Source organism: Salmo trutta, chromosome 1, assembly GCF_901001165.1.
Source record: "Salmo trutta chromosome 1, fSalTru1.1, whole genome shotgun sequence".
Classification (NCBI taxonomy): Eukaryota; Metazoa; Chordata; class Actinopteri; order Salmoniformes; family Salmonidae; genus Salmo; species Salmo trutta.
The window spans coordinates 16,828,343-16,844,387 of NC_042957.1; the positions used below are offsets into that span (position 1 = coordinate 16,828,343).

The window sequence follows — 16,045 nt, forward strand, 5'->3', positions numbered from 1 at the left end:
GTACATGGTGTCCAGGTCAGGATAACCAAAACAATTCTTTATCTATTAAACACTATCAGAAAGAATGTTGGTACTTATTCATTTTGATCCAAAGCCATGAATGAGTGAGTCACTCAGCTTTATGTAGGTGCCGCTATATGACTGTGCCATCAACTTGATAATATATAACAATATTTTTGATCATGAGGAAGGTGAGGGATCAGCCCAGAACAACACGGCAGGACCTAGTCAATGACCTGAAGAGAGCTGGGACCACAGTCTCAAAGAAAACCATTAGTAACACACTACGCCGCCATGGATTAAAATCCTGCAGCGCACGCAAGGTCCCCCTGCTCAAGCCAGCGCATGTCCAGGCCCGTCTGAAGTTTGCCAATGACCATCTGGATGATCCAGAGGAGGAATGGGAGAAGGTCATATGGTCTGATGAGACAAAAATAGAGCTTTATGGTCTAAACTCCACTCGCCGTGTTTGGAGGAAGAAGAAGGATGAGTACAACCCCAAGGTCACCATCCCAACCGTGAAGCATGGAGGTGGAAACATCATTCTTTGGGGATGCTTTTCTGCAAAGGGGACAGGACGACTGCACTGTATTGAGGGGAGGATGGATGGGGCAATGTATCCCGAGATCTTGGCCAACAACCTCCTTCCCTCAGTAAGAGCATTGAAGATGGGTCGAGGCTGGGTCTTCCAGCATGACAACGACCCGAAACACACAGCCAGGGCAACTAAGGAGTGGCTCCGTAAGAAGCATCTCAAGGTCCTGGAGTGGCCTAGCCAGTCTCCAGACCTGAACCCAATAGAAAATCTTTGGAGGGAGCTGAAAATCTGTATTGCCCAGTGACAGCCCCGAAACCTGAAGGATCTGGAGATGGTCTGTATGGAGGAGTTGGCCAAAATCCCTGCTGTAGTGTGTGCAAACCTGGTCAAGAACTACAGGAAACGTATGATCTCTGTAATTGCAAACAAAGGTTTCTGTACCAAATATTAAGTTCTGCTTTTCTGATGTATCAAATACTTATGTCATGCAATAAAATGCTAATTAATTACTTAAAAATCATACAATGGGATTTTCTGGATTTTTGTTTTAGATTCCGTCTCTCACAGTTGAAGTGTACCTACGATAAAATGATACAGACCTCTACATGCTTTGTAAGTAGGAAAACCTGCAAAATCGGCAGTGTATCAAATACTTGTTCTCCCCACTGTATATATTGTCCTGCAAATAACAGGGTTAATAATATATCTGTGGGAATATCCAACGGGCTTTTATTTAATGTAAAATGAGCAAAATAAAGGCCATTCATGAACATGGGGTGAGACATTGTTACTAATTTGTAAATAAAGCCAGTTTGTTATTTGGAATGATTTATTTCTGTTTTTAGAGGAAGAGAAACCAAAAACCTACAGTTATCTCATGGGTCTCCCAGTCAAGGCAGGCACAGGTATTGAACCAGCATCTGTAGCAACACAGCGTCTTAGACCGTTGTGCCACTCAGGCGCTGTACAACATGACCGGTCGGGAGTGGGCTACAGTACTAAAATAAGAGCAAAATAATCCTAACAAAATAAAATAATAAAAACCTTAGTGTAACAATCGTTTTAGTAAGTAATACTGAAGTCGTACACAATTATCAGTTTCTATAGGTTTATGTCGCCCATTCATTGTCAGTTAGAGACACAGTAGGACCCAAAAGCATAATCAGTGCTCTAACTCCCCCTTGCGCTGGTCTGGAGCAATGAAGTGGTAACGCAGGGTACTGTACTTTACCACAAATTACCTCTAAGTACCGCAGCAAAATCGCACTAACTTTTAGTGGAGCAACCACTGTAACATTAGCAAGTTAGCAAAACCCAGTTGGAGAGAATTTATTTGGAACATCTTAGATAGTTAACTTAATAGTTATAAGATACTGTTTATAGCTGGCAAACATTAGAAGTGAATTTCATAGAAGTATAACTTGATCGCCTCACTTAAGTTCTGCTGCAGGAGGGACTCACCTCACAAAGCTCCCATTGTACTCGTTGTGCTTCTTTGTAACAAACATACGACTGGCTCAAACCTGGTAAGCTTCATAATGAAAAAGCTTCATAATGAAAAAGCCTCATAATGAAAAAGCTTCATAATGAAAAATTATCTAATTGGGGAAATGAAGAACGCAATCTGCTTTATCCATTACCTAGTGCACAAGTTGACTGCAGGTATTTCTTTAAAAAGTACTAAAAACAAAATGCTAACAAAATGGGATCCTCATAGACAACGCTAACTAAATGCTCATGAGTGTATTGCGAACATTCTGTACAGTTTCTGACCTAAACAATACAAGTATACAAGTAACTCAAAAATGCTACTAGAAGTTTGCTGCGAATGCTTGATTTTGAACGACGCTAAAGACTTAGCTAGATAGCTAACTAGCTTCTAAATTAGAAACCAAATGCACAACTGCAGAGCATTTAGCACATTTTAGACTGTTGACTTAATAGTTATAAGATATCTAGCTGGCAAACATTTAGTTGTGAATTCCATACTGTAATTAGATTACCTGGCGCATGCTGCACAACAGTGACTGTCTCACAAGGCTCCGGTTTCTTGTCGTTGTGTGCTTGTAAACAAACATCACGTGACACGTGACTGGGGACTACCGTAAACTACATAATGTGACAGATTAAATGAAGAACGCAATGTTCTTTATCTCCTAACTTATTGCACAAGTTGACTGTCAGTATTTACTTCAAATGTAGCTACAAATATTCAAAGAAATAGTGATTAACGATATTGAAAAACCATCCAGTGGCTTTTTCCAAATATCCCGGTATACGGTATATACGGTATACCGTCCAAGCCTAGGTGACTCCCTTTCAGGTGGTTAAGCACAGCACCTGTACTGCCACTGTAGGTTAATTCCATCTTGCAAAGTTTGCATTTCACCACCTTATTTAACTTATCTCCTCTTACTAACATTATAGCATCGTTAGGTATTTGTTTAATAGTTATTTTTCCCTTTATAGTAATCAACGGGACCTGGTAGTGTCACACCCTGATCTGTTTCACCTGTCTTTGTGCTTGTCTCCACCCCCCACCAGGTCTCCCATCTCCCCTCATTATCCCCTGTGTATTTATACCTGTATTATCTGTTTGTCTGTTGCCAGTTCGTTTTGTCCGTCAAGCCTACTGTTTTTTTACCTAAACGGTTTTCCCTTTCCTCCTGTCTTTCTCTATTGTTCTCGTTTTCCAGTTTTCCCGGTTTTGACCATTCTGCCTGCCCTGACCCTGAGACTGCCTGCCGCTCTGTACCTTTTGACTCTGATCTGGATTAATGACCTCTGCCTGCCTTTGACCTGTCGTTTTGCTTGCCCCTGTTATAGTAATAAACTTTTGTTACTTCAACACTGTCTGCATCTGGGTCTTCCCTAAAACGTGATAGTTAGTGGTAGAACGCATCTCCATCTGCCAGGACAACTCAAGTGGCTAGTTCAGCTATCTATTAATAAATGGGTGGGTTGAAAGTTGATCCTACTGCAACGTTTGGTTAGAGCGAGGCTGTAACTCCACTCCCTATCACATCTCCTCACATTTCTCTCCATCGCTCATGTGACTTGCTGCTATTTACACTACTGCGACTATGAGAAATAGCTCAATGGCAATGACATTTGCTTGAACAAGGAGTGCGAGGGCAGGAAAAAATATGAAATGACAATGCACGTTCTGTCTGAACGACTGTGTGCGTTCTCACTTCTCAAACTATGGGCAGATTTCAGACAGGCTGATCTGAAGAATTCTTGGTCCACAAACTTACAGGATAATTCTTAGGTTGCTAAACCTATTGCTAACCTTTATTACGCATTTTAAAACACTTCCATCTTTCCCTATTATAACAATCATCTACAGTTGAAGTCAGAAGTTTACATACACTTAGGTTGGAGTCATTAAAACTTGTTTTTCAACTACTCCAAACTATAGTTTTTGCAAGTCGGTTAGGACATCTACTTTGTGCATGACACAAGTCATTTTTCCAACAATTGTTTACAGACAGATTGTTTCACTTATAATTCACTGTATCACAATTCCAGTGGGTCAGAAGTTTACATACACTAAGTTGACTGTGCCTTTAAACAGCTTGGAAAATTCCCCAAAATGATGTCATGGTATTAGAAGCTTCTGATAGGCTAATTGACATAATTTGAGTCAATTGGAGGTGTACCTGTGGATGTATTTCAAGGCCTACCTTCAAACTCAGTGCCTCTTTGCTTGACATCATGGGAAAATCAAAAGAAATCAGCCAAGACCGCAGGGAAAAAAATGGTAGACCTCCACAAGTCTGGTTCAACCTTGGGACCAATTTCCAAATGCCTGAAGGTACCACGTTCATCTGTACAAACAATAGTACACAAGTATAAACACCATGGGACCACGCAGCCGTCATACCGCTCAGGAAGGAGACGCGTTCTGTCTCCTAGAGATGAACGTACTTTTGTGTGAAAAGTGCAAATCAATCCCAGAACAACAGCAAAGGACCTTGTGAAGATGCTGGAGGAAACAGGTACAACAGTATCTATATCCGCAGTAAAACGAGTCCTATATCAACATAACCTGAAAGGCCGCTCAGCAAGGAAGAAGCCAGTGCTCCAAAACCGCCATAAAAAAGCCAGGTTTGCAACTGCACATGGGGACAAAGATTGTACTTTTTGGAGAAATGTCCTCTGGTCTGATGAAACAAAAATAGAACTGTTTGGCCATAATGACCATCGTTATGTTTGGAGGAAAAAGGGGGATGCTTGCAAGCCGAAGAACACCATCCCGCACGGGGGTGGCAGCATCATGTTGTGGGGGTGCTTTGCTGCAGGAGGGACTGGTGCACTTCACACAATAGATGGCATAATGAGGGAGTAAAATGATGTGGATATATTGAAGCAACATCTCAAGACATCAGTCAGGAAGTTAAAGCTTGGTCGCAAATGGGTCTTCCAAATGGACAATGACCCCAAGCATACTTCCAAAGTTGTGGCAAAATGGCTAAAGGACAACAAAGTCAAGGTACTGGAGTGGCCATCACAAAGCCCTGACCTCAATCCTATAGAAAGTTTGTGGGCAGAACTGAAAAAGCATGTGGAGCAAGGAGGCCTACAAACCTGACTCAGTTACACCAGCTCTGTCAGGAGGAATGGGCCAAAATTCACCTAACTTATTGTGGGAAGCTTGTGGAAGGCTACCTGAAACGTTTGACCCAAGTTAAACAATTTAAAGGCAATGCTACCAAATACTAATTGAGTGTATGTAAACTTCTGACCCACTGGGAATGTGATGAAAGAAATAAAAGCTGAAATAAAGCATTCTCTCTACTATTATTTTGACATTTCACATTCTTAAAATAAAGTGGTGATCCTAACTGACCTAAGACAGGGAATTTTTACTAGGATTAAATGTCAGGAAGTGTGAAAAACTGAGTTGAATTGTAGTTGGCTAAGGTGTATGTAAACTTTCGACTTCAACTGTAAGTCGACTATCCACTGTCAATTTACGGATACGACTGCAGCCACACCAGTAAATATCTAACCTTACCCCAAAGAGGTTTAGAAACTCTGTGGTTACACCGCAAGTCAGATGGCTCATTGCCAAAAATTGTTAATGTTAAAAATGATAACCAGCTAATGTTAGCTAGCTACATTGGCTATTAGCTCCTATATGATATCTTAGCACCATGTTTATCTAGCCAGCTAGCTAGCAGAGTAGCTAATATAGCTAGCTAACACCACAGATGAAAGGGTTAATTATCATAACCTTTGCTAACAGGTCACAGAGCTATCTGCTTAGCTAGCTACTTAGCTAGCTTGCTTATTGCATGCATTTCCGTGCACGACTACACAAGTCTTATTATTAGTTAATTAAACTAAACTAATATTTGCAACAGGAGTTTGATTTTGGTAATTGTGTCAATTCATCAGTTTCTCAATACTGCACCTTTCTGTTGAAGAATGAGCTAACTTGCTGCTAGGTGCTGATGTTGATTTTCCCAGCAAGACATTCCTCTGCATTGTGCAGTGCTTGTAGCTCAGGCGGTAAGTGGCGGCTGGCATAGCAGCAGTTTTGCTATGTAGAGGGACTATCAGCAATGTCGATAGAGAAGATAGCCGATAGACTAGAAAAGGCCAATATCGGCCCGATATATCGGCTCGGCCGATTATCGGTCGTTTTCTAGTCCTTTCACAATGCAAATTGTTTATAATATTAATAGAAGGCCTTCAATTTGATACATTCACTGCTAAAATGGACAAAATTTGACCGGCAAGATATTTCGTGTAAAAATAATTCTGTGACTCCACAAATGGTGGTCCTCAAAAGCAAAACTGAAAAGTTTGGGAACCGCTGGCATAGGTAATTAAGCTTGTATGTTCCATATTCTCTCATGTTGCTATCACATTAGCGTAATTTAAAGAGCAAAGGGAATGGATGTTTAATAAATCAATGTTCCTTCTTATCTCGTTTGACTAATATAAATCAAGTGATATATAAAGATGATATATTTTCCATATCTGGGCATCAAACGCAAAATGAACAATTTTCCACCAGTAGGCCTCATGTTTGATTTCTTCCCTACCCACTCTCAATGTATTTCTCTCCTTTCACCAAATACTGAGTGTTTAACTGACCTCTGTGGATTTCTGGAGATGTTCACAAACAACTCTTGGTAGCACAATGGAAGTTTACCTGAAACATCTCCTGTTTATTTCTAACCTCAAAATACCACTACTGCTGGAGTAGTGAGTGGGTACAGTTGCAGTAGTGTAGTGACTAAGTAGCCCAGTAATAGTAGATTCAGGGTATTAAATAGTCACATGTACAAAGGTTGCAGGTGTGATTGCAGGGTAGAGTGAAAATCTTAGGCTCTGAGTGAGTAGTAGTGAGTAGAGTATAGCTGTAGTAATAACTGACAAGTGAAGAATAGTAGGATCAAGTACAGTATTGGTATAGTATAGTATATTATAGGATAGTATAGCATATTATAGTTATATCTATAGTATAGTTCTTACCAGACAGACGGAGGGGCTCTGAACTGGGAGGAGGCGGCACAGTGGAGAGCTGAGGACAGCACTGGACCACGTTCTGTATGGAGAGAGAGAGAGAGAGATTTTCTCTCTGCTAGTAGTTACAGTAATAACACATCTCATTATTGAGGATGGCTCTAATGCCTCCAGGGGAAAAACACTGAAGTGAGATTAAGTTCACACATCCTGAAATACTCATTAATGCATCTGGGCTGCTGCATTTGAACATTTTAATCATACCTCTCCCTCTGCCTTTCTGCAGAATCAACTTTTAATAACAAGCTGCAAGGTCATAAACGTACCCTAACCAGGAATGACTGCTGGAAATGAGCTGGAAAATCACACAGCTCGTGCTGCATCTGCCGATTAGCAGAGGGAGAGAGACAGAGGTAGAGAGAGGGATGGGGGGCGAGTGAGAGAGAGAGGAAGAGAGTGCATCCCAGAGTTAATCGTTTCCTGTTCAATGGGTATCTCTACCTTAACAGTACGCAATTGACTTCACCTGTCTTCCCCTCTGCTCTCCATCTCTCCTCTCTGCCACTTTCAGGCCGGTCACAGACCTCCTCCACAGACCGTCAAAACAGCTCCGTGTGGCACATCAAGCAGTTCCACTCAGTAGAGTGGCTTTCACAGGCCTCCTCCACAGACCGTCAAAACAGCTCCGTGTGGCACGTCAAGCAGTTCCACTCAGTAGAGTGGCTTTCACAGGCCTCTCTAGTTGGAGAGCAGTTGAGCCGCCAGGCACCAGAAAAGGTAGGCAATTTAGACATGTCATGTATAGGCTGATATTTATCTTAGACAGTGAGTGTTTTGGTAGGAACATGGTACTAAGCCATGGGGGTGGTGAGAGAGAGGGGGAGAAAGAGGGATTAGAGAGAGTGTGAGAAGGGGGGGATCAGCGTCATGGGAAGACTTGTTTTCATGAAGAGATGGCATTGAAAGTCAGCTCCCTGTTTTAGTGATAACTCTGACAGCATTTAGACTGTTAGATCAAATGGACTAAAGCCAAGTCACCAACTTAAACATGTTAGAACTCTAGTCTTGTACCATGTTTCCATGTCTCCACCCCCCCTCTCATTTCACAGGAGGACATCTCTCCATCAATCTCTTTACTTTCTTCCCCCCCTCTCTCTCTACAGACAGAGAACTCTCTCCATCAGGCACAATCACAACAGTGGGATTATTTTTAGGCCCAGCCAGTGTTATTCCAGGTAACCTCATCAGAGGGGTGAAGTGTCAGGCAGGCAGCAGAGATTCCTGTTGATTAGTCTAGCAGATAAGAGGTTGGTAATCTCCATCCCAGTGAACACACACACACACACACACACACACACACACACACACACACACACACACACACACACTGGTAGCTAGAGGGAGATTTACATGATCAGTCAGGCATGACACACAGCTTTAAAATCAATCCCAGCCACATCTACGTGGGAAACCAGACACGCGAGCTCAACACGCCAACACACGTACACTCACCTTCATTCTCTATCTCTCTCACACACTTCAAACAGCCTATTCATTTCAGGCCTCCTGTTCTCTTTGCCACACTTGCAGTATCGACAGACAGACAGAGGGTGAAATACCTGCAGACTTCAGTAGTGAAATATAGAGCTGTGGGTTACAGCAATAAAACTACCCGCCTTGACTGAAGTCTGTCTCTCTCTCTCGCTCTTTCTCTCTCTCTCTCTCTCTCTCTCTCTCCCTCTCTCTCTCTCTCTCTGTCTCTCTCTCTCTCTCCCTCTCTGTCTCTCTCTCTCCCTCTCTCTCTCTCTCTCTCTCTCTCTCTCTCACACAGATGCACGCACACACTGACACGCGCGCACGCACACACAATCGACAACTCAAGAAAGGAGAGAAGTAGCCCATGTCTCCAGATAATGACAATCTCCATCTCAGAATGTGTCACATTAGGACGTGTCCTGACAGCAGCGTCCTGCTGGGACTATTGGTTCCTCCTCAAACACTGATGGAGAGAGAGAGGGACACACACTTTCGCTGCTCTTGTTTTCTCAAGTCCTTCCATCCTCCCGCAGTAAGGCCGGCTCTGAGGGGACCTTATACAAACGCCGTGTTCTTATTGGAGCATGGCTCTGAGAAAATCCCGCCCCGCCCGTCACCCTCCAGCTGCCTCCCATAGGACAGCTGGGGTTCTGAGAAGGTCATGAAGGGGTCAGTAGGCCACCATATTGAATATTGCTATTCTAAAGATAGACTGTGGAGGAGTGATGGGGTGAAGAGAGCAGGAGAAGTGACTGATGGGGTAAGAGCTGATGTAATAAGGATGTTAGTCCGTATCTCAATACTCTCATCCCTTCATTACCTTCTCTCCTTTCTGTATTACTAGGGTCAGGTGTATTTCCTGGTCACATGACCTTATCAGGAAAAGTCTGTAGCCTATAGGTCAATGGTGTACATCCTGGGTTGGGCAACTGGCGGCATGCGGGCCCCCATTTTGTAGGCCTGCGGACCAATAAAATAAAAATTGTTTTATTGTAATTATCTTTTTTGGGGGGGGGAACTCAGTTGGGGTCTCAACTTACTGTTGAGAGTTAGAATAATAGAATACATGTGGTTGTGCATCAGCAGTCTCTCAATTAGCCCATGTCAGCAAAAATAATAAAAAAATATTATGATAGTAATAATACTACGGTCCCGGGTTCATATCCCGGGCTGTGCCACAACCGGCCGTGTTCGGGAGTCCCATAGGACGGCACACAATTGGCCTACCGTTGTCCGGGTTAGGGGAGGGTTTGGCCAGGGGGGCTTTACTTGGCTCATCGCGCTCTAGCGACTCCTTGTGGCGGGCCGGGCGCCTGCGGGCTGACCCCGCATGAACATTGAACGGTGTTTCCTCTGACACATTGGTGCAGTTGGCTACCGGGTTAAGCTGGCGGGTGTTAAGAAGCGCGGTTAGGCGGGTCATGTTTCAGAGGATGCAGGACTCCACCTTCGCCTCTCCCGAGCCCGTTGGGGAGTTGCAGTGATGTGATGAGATGAGATCGAGGGGGTAAAATACAAACAACCAAAAATTATATGAATAATGAAGTAAGTTTTATGCAACATCTTTTTTAGTGCGGCCCCATTACACCTTTTGTTTGTCTGAATTTGCGGGTTTTACACACCAGCCAAGCTTCTGGGAGAGAGCGATGGTCCCCTTTCGATAAGTTAGTCTCGTGGCCAGCTATCTAAACTTGTAGTAAACATGGTGGGGTGGGGCCCATTGATCATCAGTTACCATATTAAAAACTTTAAACATTTGCCTCCACCCTATGGCAAATTGTGTAGAATTGCAGAAAATTAGCTGCAAAACGGAACATTTTTCTCTCTGCCCCATGGCAAAACGAGTAGAATTGCATGAAATGGGTTATAAAATTGCTAAATATTCCCTCCGCCCCATTACAAAATGTGTAGAATTGCAGGAAATTGACTTTCAAACGTAATTTTTTTCTCTTTGTTGTCACGATGGGGGCCGCTAAAATGTTTTGCTTGCAAACACACACACACACACACACACACACACACACACACACACACACACACACACACACACACACACACACACACACACACACACACACACACACACACCTAGTCTAGATGTCATACTGATACATAGTATGTAGAAGTGCTTAGGAGCTGTGAATAGAGTGAATGGTGTATGTGTGTGTATGTGTGTGTTTGTGTATGTGCTTGTGTGTGCGTGTGTGTATGTGTATATGTGAGTATGTGTGTATGTGTGTGCGTATGTGTGTGTTTGTGTGTGTGCGTATGTGTGTGTATGTGTGTGCGTATGTGTGTGTTTGTGTATGTCCGTGTGTGTGCGTATGTGTGTGTGTTTGTGTATGTGCGTGTGTGTGCGTATGTGTGTGTTTGTGCATATGTGAGTTTGTGAGTATGTGTGTGTATGTGCGTGTGTGTATGTATGTGCAATGTGCGTGTGCATATGTGTGTGCGTATGTGTGTGTTTGTGTATGTGCGTGTGTGTCTGCAGGGTCTGCATTAGGGTATGTGAGCTGAACAGTATGTAGTGATACATTACACAGTACATTCTTAGCCTCTGATAGTGACAGGGCATCGCAGCGCGACTTTCAAACGTTCCGTCCATTACTGTGAGTGCATTATTAAGACTCCTCAGACAGGGTAAAAACAATTCATTATAGCTCCATTCTAGTCATAATGAAATAGATAGACCTGGACACAACGCCACAACCCTCTCTCTCACAACCCTCTCTGTGGAGAGCACTACACACATTTACAATAGTCTGCTTAACAAGTCATACAGAGAGAATGCAGATGAAGACAGAGAATAGAGAGAGAGGAGAGAGAGAAGCAGAGAGAGAGAGGCAGAGAGAGAAGCAGAGAGAGGAGAGGCAGAGAGAGAGAGAAGCAGAGAGAGAGAGGCAGAGAGAGAGAGGCAGAGAGAGAGAGGCAGAGAGAGAAGCAGAGAGAGGAGAGGCAGAGAGAGGTAGAGAGAGAGAGGAAAGGCAGAGAGAGAGAGGCAGAGAGAAAGAGAGGAAAGGCAGAGAGAGAGGCAGAGAGATATACAGAGGCAGAGAGACATAGAGAGAGAGAGGTAGAGAGAGAGGTAGAGAGAGAGGCAGAGAGAGAGGTAGAGAGAGAGAGAGGCAGAGAGAGTGTGAGTGTAATGTTTACTGTTCATTTTTATTGTTTATTTCACTTTTGTATATTATCTACTTCACTTGCTTTGGCAATGTTAACATATGTTTCCCATATCAATAAAGCCCCTTGAATTGAATTGAGAGAGGCAGAGAGAGAGGCAGAGAGAGGCAGAGAGAGAGGGAGAGAGGCAGAGAGGCAGAGAGAGACAGAGAGAGAAAGAGAGAGAAAAATAGATTGTTAGAGAGATATTCTCCAGTGGAAACGGATTAGAGCAGATGGGACGGCAGGTAGCCTAGTGGTTAGTGTTGGACTAGTAACCGAAAGGTTGCTGGATTGAATCCCCGAGCTGACAAGGTAAAAATCTGTCGTTCTGCACCTGAACAAGGCAGTTAACCAACCCACTGTTCCTAGGTTGTCATTGTAAATAAGAATGTGTTCTTAACTGACTTGCCTAGTTGAATAAAGGTTAAATAAATAAAATAAATTCTATCCCTGAAGGACTGGTGGAAGGCTGCCTGTTAATGAGGTCAGGGGCTCTCTGTCTAATCACACACACATACACACACACAGTCCCCCCTAAGCCCCTCTACAGTCTAATTAGTAGCACCATTAGTGTGCAGGGAGGGAGTCAGGTCTGGTCTGGGGTTACTATCACAAGGACCTGTTTTGTAACACTTTATCCAACACTCCAGGTGCACAGCATGGTCTTCATTGTATTTTGTGAATAGAATATTGGTAAGGAGTAAGCTATAAGTGTTGATTGCTCAGCGTTTACATAACTCCCCTTCCGTCATCTCTCGACCCACCTGGTTTCTACCTACCACCACTAGTAACCACTATCACACACACACCTGGTTTCTACCTACCACCACTAGTAACCACTATCACACACACACCTGGTTTCTACCTACCACCACTAGTAACCACTATCACACACACACCTGGTTTCTACCTACCACCACTAGTAACCACTATCACACACACACCTGGTTTCTACCTACCACCACTAGTAACCACTATCACACACACACCTGGTTTCTACCTACCACCACTAGTAACCACTATCACACACACAGGTGCACAGACATGCACACAGAGACAGAGATTTTTAAAAGCTGTGTTTTGGTTATTTTCTGGCTAATTTGCATGGGGGTGGTTCCAATGCTGGGGAATGCATCGTGTAAATTGGTGTGTGGGTGAATGTTTGTGTGTGTGTGTGTGTGTGTGTGTGTGTGTGTGTGTGTTGTAGGAAGCGGTCCATGGTAACCTCTGCTTTAGTAAACAACCTCCTCCTCTTCCTCTAATTGCACTGCTCTGCTGCCAGTGTGTCACTCAGTATACAGTATGTGTATGTGTCACTCAGTATACAGTATGTGTGTGTGTCACTCAGTATACAGTATGTGTGTGTGTCACTCAGTATACAGTATGTGTGTGTCACTCAGTATACAGTATGTGTGTGTGTCACTCAGTATACAGTATGTGTGTGTCACTCAGTATACAGTATGTGTGTGTCACTCAGTATACAGTATGTGTGTGTGTCACTCAGTATACAGTATGTGTGTGTGTCACTCAGTATACAGTATGTGTGTGTGTCACTCAGTATACAGTATGTGTGTGTCACTCAGTATACAGTATGTGTGTGTCACTCAGTATACAGTATGTGTGTGTCACTCAGTATACAGTATGTGTGTGTCACTCAGTATACAGTATGTGTGTGTCACTCAGTATACAGTATGTGTGTGTGTCACTCAGTATACAGTATGTGTGTGTCACTCAGTATACAGTATGTGTGTGTCACTCAGTATACAGTATGTGTGTGTGTCACTCAGTATACAGTATGTGTGTGTGTCACTCAGTATACAGTATGTGTGTGTGTCACTCAGTATACAGTATGTGTGTGTGTCACTCAGTATACAGTGTGTGTGTGTCACTCAGTATACAGTATGTGTGTGTATCACTCAGTATACAGTATGTGTGTGTGTCACTCAGTATACAGTATGTGTGTGTGTCACTCAGTATACAGTATGTGTGTGTCACTCAGTATACAGTATGTGTGTGTGTCACTCAGTATACACTATGTGTGTGTCACTCAGTAGACAGTATGTGTGTGTCACTCAGTATACAGTATGTGTGCGTCACTCAGTATACAGTATGTGTGTGTGTCACTCAGTATACAGTATGTGTGTGTGTCACTCAGTATACAGTATGTGTGTGTGTCACTCAGTATACAGTATGTGTGTGTCACTCAGTATACAGTATGTGTGTGTGTCACTCAGTATACAGTATGTGTGTGTCACTCAGTATACAGTATGTGTGTGTCACTCAGTATACAGTATGTGTGTGTGTCACTCAGTATACAGTATGTGTGTGTGTCACTCAGTATACAGTATGTGTGTGTGTCACTCAGTATACAGTATGTGTGTGTGTCACTCAGTATACAGTATGTGTGTGTCACTCAGTATACAGTATGTGTGTGTCACTCAGTATACAGTATGTGTGTGTGTCACTCAGTATACAGTATGTGTGTGTGTCACTCAGTATACAGTATGTGTGTGTCCCTCAGTATACAGTATGTGTGTGTCACTCAGTATACAGTATGTGTGTGTCACTCAGTATACAGTATGTGTGTGTCCCTCCCAGTGTGAAAACACTACTGTGTGTAGTGTGTGTGTCTGCATCTCTGCTCTGCTGGGTGTGTGTGTATCTGCATCTCTGCCATGTGTGTGTGTGTAGTGTGTGTGTCTGCATCTCTGCTGTGTGTGTGAACAATAGTCTGAACAATAAACACACTATTATCCTTTTCAAATACACTATGGCCAAAAGTATGTGGACACATGTTCATCGAACGTCTCATTCCAAAATCATGGGCATTAATATGGAGTTGGTCCCCCCCCTTTGCTGCTATAACAGCCTTCACTCTTCTGGGAAGGCTTTCCACTAGATGTTGGAACATTGTTGCAGGGGAATTACTTCCATTCAGCCACAAGAGCATTAGTGAGGGAGGGCACTGATGTTGGGCGATTAGGCCTGGCTCGCAGTCGGTGTTCCAATTCATCCCAAAGGTGGTTGATGGGGTTGAGGTCAGTGCTCTGTGCAGGCCAGTCAAGTTCTTCCACATCGATCTCGACAAACCATTTCTGTATGGACCTCGCTTTGTAAACAGGGGCATTGTCATGCTGAATCAGGAAAGGCCCTTAGCCAAACTATTGCCACAGCCCGAACCATGAAAAACTGTCCTAGACCATTATTCCTCCTCCATCAAACTTTACAGTTGTCACTATGCATTGGGGCATGTAGTGTTCTCCTGGCATCCGTTGGACTGCCAGATGGTGAAGCATGATTCGTCACTCCAGAGAATGTGTTTCCACTGCTCCAGAGTCCAATAGTGGCAAGCTTTACACCACTCTAGCCGACACTTTGCATGGCTCATGATCTTAGGCTTGTGTGCAGCTGCTCGGCCATGGAAACCCATTTCATGAAGATCCCGACGAACAGTTATTGTGCTGACGTTGCTTCCAGAGGCAGTTTGGAACACGGTAGTGAGTGTTTCAACCTAGGACAGAAATGTTTACGCGCTTCAGCACTTGGCGGTCCCGTTCTGTGAACTTGTGTGGCCTACCACTTCACGGCTGAGCCGTTGTTGCTCCCAGATGGTTCCATTTCACAATAACAGCACTTACAGTTGACGGGGCAGCTCTAGCAGGGCAGAAATTTGATGAACTGACTTGTTGGAAAGGTGGCATCCTTTGACGGTGCCACATTGAAAGTCACTGAGCTCTTCAGTACAGGCCATTCTACTGCCAATGTTTGTCTATGGGGATTGCATGGCTGTGTGCTTGATTTTATACACCTGTCAGCAATGGGTGTGGCTGAAATAGCAGAATCCACAAATTTCAAGGGGTGTCCACATACTTTGTATATATAGCGTATGTGTCAATAAAAGTTGTTTCGGCATGTTTGTAAACTTTGAGTATTAATGTTATCATTTGTTATGATATGAATGTCATTCATGCATGTTTAAAGCAGGCCTAAATGAAGTAGTAGCAAGTAAATAAGCACAGGAAGCCTTTGACATATACCTGGCTTTGGTTCAGTTCCACTAACTCAGTAGACTCAGGGTCACAACGAGCGACTGACATTTTGTATATTTACATGTTCTGTTTGTTCTTGCATCGGAAGTCCACAGGCTAATAGAACATTTTGTTTTTTCATATACAGTACCAGTCAAAATAATATATATATACTGCTCAAAAAAATAAAGGGAACACTTAAACAACACATCCTAGATCTGAATGAAAGAAATAATCTTATTAAATACTTTTTTCTTTACATAGTTGAATGTGCTGACAACAAAATCACACTAAAATTATC

At 43.2% G+C, this 16,045-nt stretch overlaps 1 protein-coding gene across 11 annotated transcripts in view; it reads right to left on the minus strand.

Annotated features, from left to right (window-relative positions):
- Nucleotides 1-16,045, minus strand: part of LOC115172765 (1-phosphatidylinositol 4,5-bisphosphate phosphodiesterase beta-4) — a 147,651-nt gene that overhangs the window by 105,452 nt on the left and 26,154 nt on the right. For 9 of the 11 annotated variants that reach the window (XM_029731171.1, XM_029731113.1, XM_029731060.1 and 6 more), the window contains one exon: nucleotides 7,028-7,100. The gene's annotated coding sequence lies outside the window, so the exon portion shown is untranslated. Of the gene's footprint in view, nucleotides 1-7,027; nucleotides 7,101-7,344; nucleotides 7,402-7,544; nucleotides 7,736-16,045 lie in introns of those variants that run through there. The other 2 variants (XM_029730778.1, XM_029730619.1) reach the window with 2 other exon arrangements.